Source organism: Lactuca virosa, chromosome 4 (genome assembly GCF_052849685.1).
Source record: "Lactuca virosa cultivar CGN04683 chromosome 4, Lactuca_virosa_CGN04683_v6, whole genome shotgun sequence".
Taxonomy (NCBI): domain Eukaryota; kingdom Viridiplantae; phylum Streptophyta; class Magnoliopsida; order Asterales; family Asteraceae; genus Lactuca; species Lactuca virosa.
This window is the reverse complement of record NC_136429.1, coordinates 242892719-242907657: the sequence shown is the minus strand read 5'-3', so window position 1 is coordinate 242907657 and position 14939 is coordinate 242892719.

The following is a 14939-nucleotide window of genomic DNA, read 5'->3' as shown; positions in this document are numbered from 1 at the left end:
CGGCCACCCTAAGGGTGTGTACGGCCATGGGTGTGCGGCCCATGAGTGTACGGCCGTACACTCATGATGAGATGTGCTCTTGAGGTATTTCCAAGGTCCTAACTAGCATCCAAGGAGTTTTTAGGTCCCATGCTTAGTTGTAATGCGAGTTTGATGCCTAAAATGATCATCAAAGTGGGTTTGCGGCCCTAGGGTGTGTGTGCGGCCGTACAAAGGGGTGTGCGGCCGTACACCCTTCATGTTTATGCAAAAATTGTCGACTTTAAGGTGCATCAAGGCCAGGGTTATGTCCAACTAGAAGATAGGGGACAAACTCTCACTTTAGAGAGCCTTTAAGGGAGTGTACGACCAACCTTATGAAGGTGTGAGGCCGTACTCCTTCAAAGGGTGAAGAACATGATGAAACTTGATGATTCAAGGCTTAGATCAAGAGGTCCTTCAAGTCTAATAAGCTAGGTGATGGAAAAAATCACGTTTTTGAGGCCTTGGAAGGGTTCACGGTTGAAGAAGCTTGAGAAAAGAAGGAGTAGTGTGCTGCCAAGGGAAGAAAGGAATGAAAGAAGGAGGTCTACCCATATATATATGGGTGGGTGACCCACCACCTTGGGTATGCGTCCAGGAGGGGGGTGTACGGTCGTACACCCATGTGTACGGCCGCACACTCCTCGTAAGGGAGTGTATGGCCCGGTTTGCTACTTTATGACTTTGACAACTCATCCCTAGGCTCAATCTTGGTTGTACTTAAGCTTGGAACACTCAAATGAACCCTTAAACAGTGCTAAAAGATAACAGAAACGAGTTTAACATTGATTGAATTGAATGATTGTACAAGATGGAAGTTCCGGGTTGTCACAGATTTTGACCAGGGTTGACTAGGGTTGACTTTGAGGGTACTTATGGTATTGCGGGATTGTGACAAGTTAATCACATGATGATTATAGGCAGTTGATTTGGAGCAGTGTGTGGGATTTCCTGATCTTAGCTTGTCAGTTCAACATTTCTTTTGAAAATTGGGTCGTTACATTGGGCCCTTCCCTTTTGTACCATAAGTACCTGAAATCATAAACATAATTGTAAGCACAAAGCTTAGTGAGCTTCCCCAAAATACCACATACAACATACATAAATATAACAGCACGTGGCTGTGTCGGGTCTGTAGCAACCCATGGGTCCGTATCAACCCCATGTAACAAAAAGTAGTTGTGTCGGGTCTGTATCAACCCTCGAGTCCATATCAACCCCGAGTCCATATCAACCCCGAGTCCATAATGACTCCAAGCCCAGATTGGCTCCATGCATATATCATACAATCGCATCAGTAATAATCACATAATCACATACATCCTACACATACGATTCAGTGGTTCGGCATTGGTGCATTCGACCCACTAGTATGGTAAGAAGACTTACCTCTAACTGAATATAATTGAACCGTACCCTCGAGTTGTTGCTAACATGGCTCCTTATAGTAATCATAACCCAATAACCACCCTAATTAATAATCGAGATTTAATCCATAAACGAATGTCTGATTCATCCTATATATATATCTAAGGGAAAAGACCATTTTGCCATTCCCATTCATGGCCAAACTAGCCAACGCCAAACTAGCCAAAGTAGCAACCTTTATTCCTTTGCATGGCAACATGAAACATCCAAAAAATACGGTCCAAAAGTTTCGTTTTCAATTATTAACAAAACCATAGTTATCGAATCATCACATAAAAACCATAAGTCATGTATCTCAAAATACCATAAACATCTGTCAAACATATCAGAGTAAAAACATCCCAAGCTAAAATCATGGTGTATGCACTGCTACCAGAAGTACCTGAAACCAAAACTGAAAACTGTAAGCACGAAGCTTAGTGAGTCTCCCCAAACTATCACATACCATACACATAATCACATAATCACATAATAACATAACATTGGGCATTGTCCGCTACATCAGGCCCCGCCCGGCATCAGACCGAAGTCCGACATCGGGCCCCGCCCGACATCAGACCGAAGTCCAACATCTGGCCCCGCCCGACATCGGACCGAAATCCTGTATACATAATAACATATCAACAAATACATATAAACATAATCACATAACATAAACATATAAACATTCCTCGGGCCCCGCCCGACATCGGACTAAAGTCCGAAAGCATAAAACATAACATATAAACATTCCTCGGGCTTTCCCCGGCATTGGACCGAAATCTGGAACATATAAACAAACACATGCAAGAATCACGAAGACATCAAGCATACAAACAATCCACGAGCTTTCCCCAGCATCGGACCGAATTCCGGAAACATATAAACCTACATCGGGCACTACCCGACATCGGACCTTAGCCCGGAATACACTAACATACATAAACGGGCCAGCATTGGTGCCTTCGACCCGTTCCTACAGGAGGAAACTCACCTCAATGTCGTGTGAATAGCTGAAACATCTCTGCTCCGCACCCGACTCTACTCACACCGTATACATAACAACCTCTTAGTTATCATTCCATACTCAAAACCCCTTCACGGGTCAACCTTGGTCAAAGTCAAAGTCAAAGTCAACACTCTGGTCAAAGTCAACGTTCTGGTCAATGTCAACATTCTGGGTTGACTTAACTCACCGAGTTCCATAAATCATAAATCCTGAAATCGCGATCCAACTCGTCGAGTTCTTTCACGAACTCGTCGAGTTTCTCCTATCAACAGAATCGGGACACCCCGACCCAACTCGTCGAATTCCTACATGAACTCGTCGAGTTCTTCAGTCTGTGGCCTCTTTCCCCATATTCCAGATCTGGGTTGAAAACACACCTAGGAGGGTAAAGTTTCTGACTTTACCAGTTAAGACCCATCCTAGAAGAAATAAGCCCTAACCCTAACTCAAAATGGCTTAGATCCAACTCCAAAAGTCATCAAAACTTCAAGACAAGGCATACAAACTGAGATCTAGACCCTAGACACTACATGAACACGTAAAGTCTCTGACTTTCTCCCCATGCATGGCCTTTTGGAGCTTAAAAGGCCAAAATGACATCCTAAAGCTTGCATGGGGATTCAATGGCCATAAAGTTTGCACCTTTATGCCATGAAAGCCCTTGAATGTCCTAGATCTGAAAGGGTAATAACTTGGGACGTCCATTTCCCAAGGATCAAGGTATTTGGACCAAAAACCCAATAAAAGTGTTAAGAAAGATATCTAAGCAATCATTAAGCAAGTTTGAGACTTGCTTACCAGAAAATGCTGAGAATGAAAGGAAGTTGTTGGACCTATAATCTCCTTCTTGAGTCCTCAAGCTTCTCTGTAACACCGTAAATTTTCAAACAAAATTTTCATTTTAAAATCAAATAAATCTCATCAGCTCATTTCACAAAATCCCCAATTGTCAAATTATCGAAAACACATATTTATAATTGTTGAATAAAATTCAGGATCCTCCAAAATCATAACTCCATCCCGAGTGTACAATCAAGACGGCGCCTTCCCACGATCCTGAGAAGTACCTGAAACACATATCACATAACACAATAATCACGAAGCTTAATGAGTTCCCCAAAATACCACCCATATCTCATTATCCTCTCATGGCTATGGACCCTCCGGTCAAGTGTCTCAGTAAAGACCCTCCGGTCTCACAGCTTGGGTCGGACCCTCCAGTCTTGTATCTCAGTGAAGACCCTCCGGTCTCACAACTCGTTTTGGACCCTTCGGTCCTACCTCAATAAGGCACAAAATAATATATCATATATCACAAAGACAAGATGCATAATAACACATAACTCAATATCAGCACATAGGACCCTCCGGTCACTCAGTAGATATAGTGAGAAGACTCAACTCGCAGAGTAAAGCAATGTATCCCACACTTGAGCTATTGGTCTAATCCCCACCCCTCTATGGCCTCCAAACTCCACAGTTGACTAGAACCCTAAAGTCAACGGAAGTCAACAGTCAAAGCTGACCCAACTCTAAAAGTCAACAGAGGTCAACACTCAAGTCAATAGTCCATGTTGACTTAACTCGCCGAGTACAGCTCATAAACTCGTCGAATCCCCCAGGACTCAGTAAGCCGTGATAACCAGAGTCTACTCGTCGAGTTGCTAGCCAACTCGTCGAGTCCATGCAGCGTCCAAAAGACCAGGAAAACCCTACCTACTCGTCGATCTGTCTCATCAACTCGTCGATTACACTCTGAATCCAAAGACAGGAAAAACCCTCTCAACTCGTCGAGTTGTCTTATCAACTCGCTGAGTTTGCAACATGTCCAAACATCGGGTAAACCCTAACCGACTCGTCGAGTTGTCTCATCAACTCGTCGAGTCCATTAAGTCTATTTTCTCATTCAGACATTTTTGGACAGAAATAAGGTCTCATACTCTGGATCTAGCCTCTTAAGGTTGAATCTTCATGTAAAGTTGCAAGCTTTACGTTCATGCATGGCATATAGGGCTCAAAATGCTAAACACAAGCTCCATAAAGGTCTTTATGCTTGAAGACTTGCCCAAAGCTTGATAAAGCTCGAATCTTTGGGCTTATAGGGACTCATATAGCTCAGATCTATAGTCTCAACTTCCATGACCAGCTCAACAACTCCAAACCAAAGGATGGATGGGATAAAGCCCTAAAACTCTCTAGAAAGAGATATAACAAAAGGAATGATCAAGGAGATAGCTTTTTACCTCCAATTGACAGCTAGCACCGAAAGAACACTGGATCCAAAGCTTCTTCTCATTCCAAACTTTCTTGCTCTTCAATCATCTTCTAAAAATGCACTTGAACACAAGATCTTTAGCCTTTCTCTCTCTCTCTCTCTCTCTCTCTCTCTCTCTCTCATAGCGACTACAGCTCGTCTAGGGTTTCTCTCAGTGTGTCTAAATGGTCAGGGAGGCAGAAATGAGGGCCTAAGGGCCATTAAATAGGGTGGAAGCCCTAAAATTAGGGTTTTCTCAATACAGACTCAACTTGTCGAGTCCATCCCTTTGACTCGACGAGTAGGCTTCAAAACACGCGTGGACAGCTCAGCCCCTACATGACAAGTCGGGACCAACCAACTCGTCGAGTAGGTCCTCCAAAGTTCATTATAACTCTTAAATTTCTCATCCAGGATTCGGGGTGTTACAATTCTCCCCCACTTGAATTAGATTTCTCCCTCGAAATCGCTTATTGACACCACGTAGATCAACCCAATAACCCGAGAATCACCACCAAAAATCTCATATCATACAACAGCCTCCCTCCCAAGACACTCGCACCTAATCAGGAACTCCCAATCCCAAAACAGGACGGACCCCTCTGTCGCTGCATACCAGTTCTGACTCTCCAGAACATGGAACTCTAGTGGTCTGTCTCCCTGCTAGACCGTCCCTGCAAGATATCATCATGTTACTCACTCATCGAATAACAGACCCCGATAACACACTGCCAACTCTGATTTTCTTGTTGCGACTAATGGAAACAAGTCGTTGACCAAAAATTGGCTACCGATCACTCATGTCAGATATACCAATCGATCCGGATCGTAGCTCAAAAGGAACGGAAGGGTCACATCCCACCAAAGATCCACCGCCTGCATAACTATCAGAACTTGTCTGGAAAATGAACCTCAGTACTCTGTCCCCGGACACAAGAAAATGATCATGCCAGCTCAGAACTATCCTCATACATCTATAATCATAAGCCCCCGGTTCCTCTCAAATATCTCTCCCAACACCGGGCATCGGGTGAGCTCTCGACCCAACAGTTGAACCTCCAAGGCTATCCTTGCACACCCATTAAAACGACTTTACAGACTCCTTCTCACAATAGCTATCTCAACCCGTCATGACACACAAAGTCACGAAGTTCGCTCCACCTCAAGCGAATCACTACAACCCCATCTAGAGTCATCTCACCTCCGACCTCTGTCGTCTACCACCTACTAGTTCCATGCGTCTCGTGGTCCTTCCCAAACCAACAAGCTGACCTACACAGGTCTAAAACGTCAGATGGAAACCATTACTTCTCAAAAGGAATCCCATCCGGAAATTCGGAATCTCATCCTGCCTACTCATTACACAAATATGGCTAAGACAAAATTGCAAAAATGGTCCCCGTGGTTTCTTATTTTATGTGGTTATGGTCCAAACGTTTGAAAAGTTGCAGATTTGGTCCTTTTCAACAAGTTTTATTGTGGTTTTGGTCCCTCATCCGTTAAGTTTAACTGGTTGGCTGTTAACTTTTTTAAAATGACAATTTTACCCTCATGGACCATTTTCGCAGTTTTGTCTTTTACCATACCATAAGGACCATTTTTGCATACATTCTTTTTTATTTTATTGAAGTATTATATATTAATAAATATTATTTTTAATATATAATATTATATATTAATAAATATTGTTTTATTGGATTATTAATTTATTATAGTTGATTTTTTTTTTAATTTTTTTTTGTTAGAGTAATTCTTTTTATTGAGTTATTATATATCAATACATATAGTTTTTAATATATAATATTTATATCATAATAAATATATTATTAGATTATTAATTTCTTTTAGTTAATATTTTTAATTCTTTTTTTTTAAATTATTTTTATTGGATTATTTAATTTATTATTTTCTTCATATACTAAATATTGTTTTATTGGATTATTAATTTATTTTAGTTAATTCTTTTTAAAAAAAACAATTGTTGAAGTAATTATTTTTTATTGAATTATTATATATCAATAAATATAGTTTTTAATATATAATATTTATATCATAATAAATATTATATTATTGGATTATTATTATCTTTTAGTTAATTTTTGTAATTTCTTTTTTTTTAACTATTTTTTATTGGATTATTACTTTTAATTTATTATTTTCTTCATATACTAAATATTATTTTATTGGATTATTAATTTATTTTTAATTATAATAATAGTTCTTGTTAATTTTATTGGTTCCACCACAAAGTCATGGGATACGCAAAACCGTCGTCTCTCATCATCGAAATCGTTAGGATCGCTGCCAAACACTTTCATTTCATCTAGCTTATAATGAGAAACCATAGGGAAAATACCACCACCATCACTCGGTCACCACCACCACTTATAAATGTTATAGGGGTTTGTTGCGCATTATGTGGGATATATGAAGGATTCCAGTGGATTATGAAGAGGTTGTCGCAGGTGGCTACCAGCAACGCTAGGTGGAATAGGGTAGGGTATCTATTAAACCTCCAATGAAGGTGTTTGGAGGTGATCTTGCCAATTTTTGATGATGATAAGCGACACTTTTATGTATTTCGACGACTTTGTGGTGAAACTAATAAAATTAAAAACAATTAATAGTATACATTAAAAATAAAATAATAATCCAATAAGATAATATTTATTATATTAAAAAAATAATAAATTAAAAGTAATATTTCAACAAATTAATAATTCAAAAAAACAAATTACAAAAATTAATAATCCAATAATGTATTATTTATTATGATGTAAATATTATATATTAAAAATAATATTTGTTGATATATAATAATCTAATAAAAAAAATTGCTCCAACAAAAAAGAAATTATAAAAAGAATCAACTAAAAGAAATTAATAATCCAATAAAATAATGTTTTGTAATATATAATAATCCCATAATATAATATTTATTATGATATAAATATTATATATTAAATAATATATGTACTGATATATAATAATTCAATAAAAAAGAATTACTTCGACAAAAAAATTAAAAAAATATAAAATTAACTAAAATAAATTAATAATCCAATAAAACAACATTTAATATATGAAGAAAATAATAAATTAAAAGTAATAATACAATAAAAAATAATTAAAAATTACAAAAAGTAACTAAAAAAATTGATAATCCAATAATATAATATTTATTATGATATAAATATTATATATTCAAAACTATATGTATTGATATATAATAATTCAATAAAAAAGAATTACTCCAACAATTATTTTTAAAAAAATCAACTAAAATAAATTAATAATCCAATAAAAAATATTTATTAATATATAATATTATATATTAAAAATAATATCTATTAATATATAATACTTCATTAAAATAAAAAAGAATGTATGCAAAAATGGTCCTTATAGTATAGTAAAAGACAAAACTGCGAAAATGGTCCCTGGGGTTAAAATTGTCATTTTAAGGAAGTTAACGGATGAGGGACTAAAACCACAACAAAAGTTGTTGAAAAGGACCAAATCTGCAACTTTTCAAACGTTTGGACCGTAGCCACATAAAATGAGAAACCACAGGGACCGTTTTTGCAGTTTTGTCTATGGCTAAAATCAAGCTCGGGAGTCTGATTCAACAAAAAAATTGGAACTACTCATCTCCAATCTGATACTGAACTCACGCCCCGTGATCCACAAATCTATGCGTACACCAGTTCTCCAATCGGGATGTAACGATTCCCGCCCATCATGGAGACCCCAGTCTCGCCCTGGTCCAGCCTCCGGTTTCCCCAAAGACTTAATTGGTAAGGCTACTCAGCCTAAGAACTCTTATGCGTCATGCTCTGACTTGTGAATACTACGGCGCCCCGTAGTACACCATCCTTTCTTAGTGACTAATGAGTACTACGGCTCCCCGTAGTCTTAAGACACTACCTCACTGACTCGTGAATGCTACGGCTCCCAGCAGGCTTATGACACTCTCTCACTGACTCGTGAAAGCTACGGCTCCCCACAGGCTTACGCCACACTCTCATTAACTCGTGAATGCTACGACTCCCCGCAGGCTTACAACATTCTCTCACTGACTCGTGAAGGCTACGGCTCCCCGCAGGCTTACGACACACTCTCACTGACTCGTGGATGCTATGGCTCCCCGCAGGCTTACAACACTCTCTCACTGACTCGTGAAAGCTACGGCTCCCCGCAGGCTTATGACACACTCTCACTGACTCATGGATGCTACGGCTCCCCGCAGTTTCACAATACTCTTTCACTCGCCGTGGGCTCACCCCACGGTTTTTCCCTGACAGTCCCAAGTGATTACTCCCACTCGGATCCACTCGCCCTCTTATCACCCCACAATCTCATCCTCGAGTCATCACCCCACTGAGTCCACTAGCTCATGCTCCGCGGTCCAATATCAGATAGGTAGACACACCCGCCCAGATTAAGCAGCTCTACTCCTGACGACAATCGCCGCAACAAGACACTTTCTCTTGCTACAATTCACATTCTTGGATAATCCCATCCGATGACAATTAGCTGAAGGGCTCCCACTTGAACAATAGTCACTCGGTACTCCACTTTCCATCTCACAACTCAAGTCTCAAAATAATCCAAAAATTTAGGGCGTCATACTCGGATACCCCGATACACCATCACAGAACCTCATGATGTCTTGCCTCAACCACTGATCTTCCACTCACAGCATCATACTCGGATACGACAATACACCCTCTAAGAATCTCACAATGTCTTGCCTCGACCACTGATCTTCCATTCACAAAACTCGTAACCTCGAAATACTCCAACTCACAACTTGAAACACGGAGGAATCGTCAATGACTAAGAACACGTTGACGGCAATCCGAAACCCCATCCTCTACTCCTCAAAACCCTTGCGATAATACTCATATCGACTCTGAAGTTGGTTGCCAAAACAACTGTTGCCCTTCCTGGAGTGCATATAACAACCCATACATCGAACTAGAAATTCTCAACAGTCGAAACTGGACCTCAACGAGCCAACCGCCTCGAACTCAACCACTACAAACTCGAAGAGTTCCTAACCACCATAAGGTCTCTGACCAACAACTACTCGCTGTGGATACACTCATCCTTTCCTGAACACGTACAATATGCATCATCTCGCTCTTCACCTTGCCTCATCCACCAATAACCCAAGTATCATGTGTCTGCACCGCAAATCCACATAACCAATTCTCTAACCACCCTTGAACAGATCGTTGGTCCTCTCAATAGAATACCCAGTTCTCCCCCACTCCGGGTTTGAACCGTCACCAATCGGCACACCAACAATCCACCCCATAGACTGTTGCACCAGGTACATCACACTTGACTCTTGGAATCATACAACGTAACACTCGATGATCTTCCCGATAGAGACCAAGCAACTCTAAATATCTCGAATCCCAGATGAAATCCTCGGAACCCTCCCATCGTGACTGCCTCTAGTCATCCCGGAATCTCATACCGACATACCGCCGGATATCTCAACCGTCCTGAACTAGTCACGACTCTTAATCTGGAAGTAATGCACTATCACACATCGCGTCTCCGATCCCTCAACGAACATTCCATCGCATGGATCATCATAGAAACAAGAGACCTCACTCTCACAGTCGATACACAACGTAGACAACGAGGGCCGCCGCCCCGGTATACACCTCTTGATTACTTGAAACTGCTACTAAAAAAAGTATGCCTGACTCGAATAAGGCATCTCCTTGTCCTCATCCATCTCAGTCCCCACTAATGACTCTTTCACGGTATAAGAAATACCTCGCAACAAACATACCACAATTACTCTGGTGAAAATATTGTAACTATACGTGCTACCCCTCGGGGTTACATCCAAACTCTGGAATCGGAAGCTCGTTATCTCGTTCGCTCCATACGAGAAGCGGAAATAATGTCATTCTCGTCACAGAATGGGACATCTCAACCATCGGCCGATCACTTAACTCGGATCGCAATCCTCCTCTGCGTATCACCTTTACTTTTCCTCAAGTCCTGCGACTCCAACCGGAAGCCCACCAGTCAAATCCTCGGGATCTAAACTCAATTCCCTCACAAGGTACACTCTATCGAAGCTCAATCGACATGGCCCTCTGGCCCCACAGTTTACCATATCCTTTCTCAATCTGAACACCCATCGTCAAATAACTAGTAAAGATGAAATACACCCTGCTACGAATCATGGTACCCGAACCATGTTATCTCCCCTTAACCTGCTATTTAGAAGCTCTGGGATTCTCCCTGCTTTGAGTATGGGTCCTCTACTTTCAGTAGTAGGGGCCCATACTACCTGCCACATCTACCCATACTTTCCATACGGATCGTCCCAGATTTCCTAAGTAGCTGCTTAACCTTCTCGATCACCAATCCCGTTGCTCATGGTCGCTTTCCAGCGAATACTCTCCTCTATGAGCGTACTCATCTGACTAAAGTATCTCCCTAGGCTCTTCTTAGGTTCTCACACTTCTCTGCCATCAGCTGCTAAAAAACTCCTTATGATGCCATCCATCTACCTCCTGAATATCGTCATATTCACTTAGTAGCCGACTCCCATCATCAAGAGTTCCATAAAGCACGAAGCAAGCAACATTCGGGCATCGAATAACCTCTACCAGCACGTAAAACCACTCTGGCATATAACTCATATCGCTCTATTCACAACGCAAAAGGCATCACCGACTCAAGCAACCCTACCCCTCGTGGCATCTAACTACCCTCTCAGTAGATTCCTCAAAAGCACATCTAGGTATCTCTCCTAGATTACTCCACTACTCAGAGCTCTCTCTAAAAGATTCCTGCTAGATACTCTTACTCAGCACATACTCAAGGCACATAGCAGATAGCAACAACTCCTAGGCTAAGGCATCACAAATCAGGCAACTCTAGCCCTAAAATACATAATATCTAGCCTATCCTCTAGCATGCATCACTAATATCTCATAAATATCCCATGACATAAATAAGTAAGGGTATTTTGGTAAATCACCGTTCGGGCTCTGGCTGATCGTACATACTGCTCCAACTCGTTTTCTCTTATAACTCTTTCTCATTTTAGAGAAATCATTTCTTTTGAAAATCTTTCTCAAATCCTCAGTTTGAGTCCAGACACACCCGAAGGTGATTCCGAATCCCTCAAACCAAGGCTCTGATACCAACTTGTAACACTGTAAATTTTCAAACAAAATTTTCATTTTAAAATCACATAAATCTCACGAGCTCATTTCACAAAATCCCTAATTGTCAAATTATCAAAAACACATATTCATAATTGTTGAATAAAATCCAGGATCCTCCAAAATCATAACTCCATCGCGAGTGTACAATCAAGACGGCGCCTTCCCGCGATCCTGAGAAGTACCTGAAACACATATCACATAACACAGTAAGCACGAAGCTTAATGAGTTCCCCAAAATACCACCCATATGTCATTAGCCTCTCATGGCTATGGACCCTCCGGTCATGTGACTCAGTGAAGACCCTCCGATCTCACAGCTCGGGTCGGACCCTCCAGTCCTGTATCTCAGTGAAGACCCTCCGGTCTCACAACTCGGTTTGGACCCTCCGGTCCTAACTCAGTAAGGCACAAAATAATATAACATATATCACAAAGACAAGATGCATAATAACACATAAGTCAATATTAGCACATAGGACCCTCCGGTCGACTACTCAAATAAGACCCTCCAGTCACTCAGTAGATATAGTGAGAAGACTCACCTCGCAGAGTAAAGCAATGTATCCCACACTTGAGTTGTTGGTCTAATCCCCGACCCTCTATGGCCTCCAAACTCCACAGTTGACTAGAACCCTAAATTCAACGGAAGTCAACAGTCAAAGCTGACCCAAATCTAAAAGTCAACAGAGGTTAACACTCAAGTCAACAGGCCATGTTGACTCAACTCGCAGAGTACAACTCATGAACTCGTCGAATCCCACAGGACTCAGTAATTCGTGATAACCCGAGTCTACTCGTCGAGTTGCTAGCCAACTCGTCGAGTCCATGCAGCGTCCAAAAGACCAGGAAAACCCTACCTACTCGTCGAGCTGTCTCATCAACTCGTCGAGCCCACTCTGAATCCAAAGACGGGAAAAACCATCTCAACTCTTCGAGTTGTCTCATCAACTCGCCGAGTCTGCAACGTGTCCAAACCATCGGGTAAACCCTAACCGACTCGTCGAGTTGTCTCATCAACTCGTCGAGTTCATTAAGTCTATTTTCTCATCCAGACATTTTTGGACAGAAATAAGGTCTCATACTCTGGATCTAGCCTCTTAAGGCTGAATCTTCATGTAAAGCTGAAAGCTTTACGTTCATGCATGGCATATAGGGCTCAAAATGCTAAACACAAGCTCCATAAAGGTCTTTATGCTTGAAGACTTGCCCAAAGCTTGATAAAGCTCGAATCTTTGGGCTTATAGGGACTCATATAGCTCAGATCTATAGTCTCAACTTCCATGACCAGCTCAACAACTCCAAACCAAAGGATGGATGGGATAAAGCCCTAAAACTTTCTAGAAAGAGATATAACAAAAGGAATGATCAAGGAGATAGCTTTTTACCTCCAATTGACAGCTAGCACCGAAAGAACACTGGATCCAAAGCTTCTTCTCATTCCAAACCTTCTTGCTCTTCAATCCTCTTCTAAAAATGCACTTAAACACAAGATCTTTAGCCTTTCTCTCTCTCATAGCGACTACAGCTCGTCTAGGGTTTCTCTCAGTGTGTCTAAATGGTCAGGGAGGCAGAAATGAGGGCCTAAGGGCCATTAAATAGGGTGGAAGCCCTAAAATTAGGGTTTTCTCAATACAGACTCAACTTGTCGAGTCCATCCCTTTGACTCGACGAGTAGGCTTCAAAACACGTGTGGACAGCTCAGCCCCTACATGACAAGTCGGGACCAACCAACTCGTCGAGTAGGTCCTCCAAAGTTCATTATAACTCTTAAATTTCTCATCCAGGATTCGGGGTGTTACATTCTCTTTCTTCCACAAGCTTCACACACATAATATTTTTTCTCAAAAATGACTCACAAGCTCACACAATGCATTAGGGTTTCGAGATCTAGGGTTTGGGACTTGGAGGCTGGAAATGAGGCTGGCATGAGGGGATTAAGATGCTTAAATAGGGTGCAAAACCACGAAATTAGGGTTTCATCTCTGCCAGCCTACTCGTTGAGTTGAGGGCTCTCAACTCGTCGAGTAGATCACTTAAAACCCGCGTCTCATCTAATCTCTACTCGACGATTTTGGGGCCTCCAAATCGTCGAGTTGCTCTGTAAAAATGAATAAATTATAATAAAATATGTACCTGGAACCCGACGTTACACTACACGGAGCTCAACACCAAAACCCTAACTTATATAACCATCTAAAACTCCATAACTCTTGCATGGATGAATACCAAGGACCAAGCTTGAAATTTTATGACACTAAACACTCTAAAATTCTTGAAAACTCAAATGGTCTGGAGTAGACAATACTTAAGAGACCAAGGTTTTTGGACAAAAAGGTCATAAATTGCAACCTAACAAGATCTAGCAAGGCAAGCATCAAGATTTGAACTTTATACCTCCTGAAGATGCACAAGGATGAGAAGAATCTGGATCCAAAGGCTTGAGATCAACATCACAACTTAAAAGGTCTTCCTTTACCACCAAGAACACCAAAATGTCACTCTAAAGCTTCAAAACTCACACACAAGAATTAGGGTTTCGAGATGGAGGCTAAGAGAGATGGAGACTGGAGGTAAGAAAGGGTTTGAGGCCATAAATTTCTTTAAATAGGGTCCAAACCCTAAACATTAAGGTTTTCCCTTTGCATGAGTACGCCCAGTGTACGCATGCTTACGACATACGTACGTGAGGGAATCCGCGTCCATCTTTAAGGACCTACGCCTAATGTACCCATCTCGTACGCCCAATGTAGGGACCAATTTTTCAATCTTTTAAGGAAACAATGCTAAAATGAAAATACCTGGAACACTGGCGTTACAAATCTCCCCCACTTGAATCAGACTTCGTCCTCGAAGTCCGCTACTGCAAACAAGTATGGGTAATACTCCCCCATCTCACCCTTCGGCTCCCACATCCACTCCGAACCCTTCTGGTGCTTCCATTGAACCTTCACAAGGTTCACCACTTTATTACGCAGAGTCTTGCTCTTTTTGTCGAGAATCGCAATCGGCCTCTCCACATAATTCAGGCGCTCATCGACCT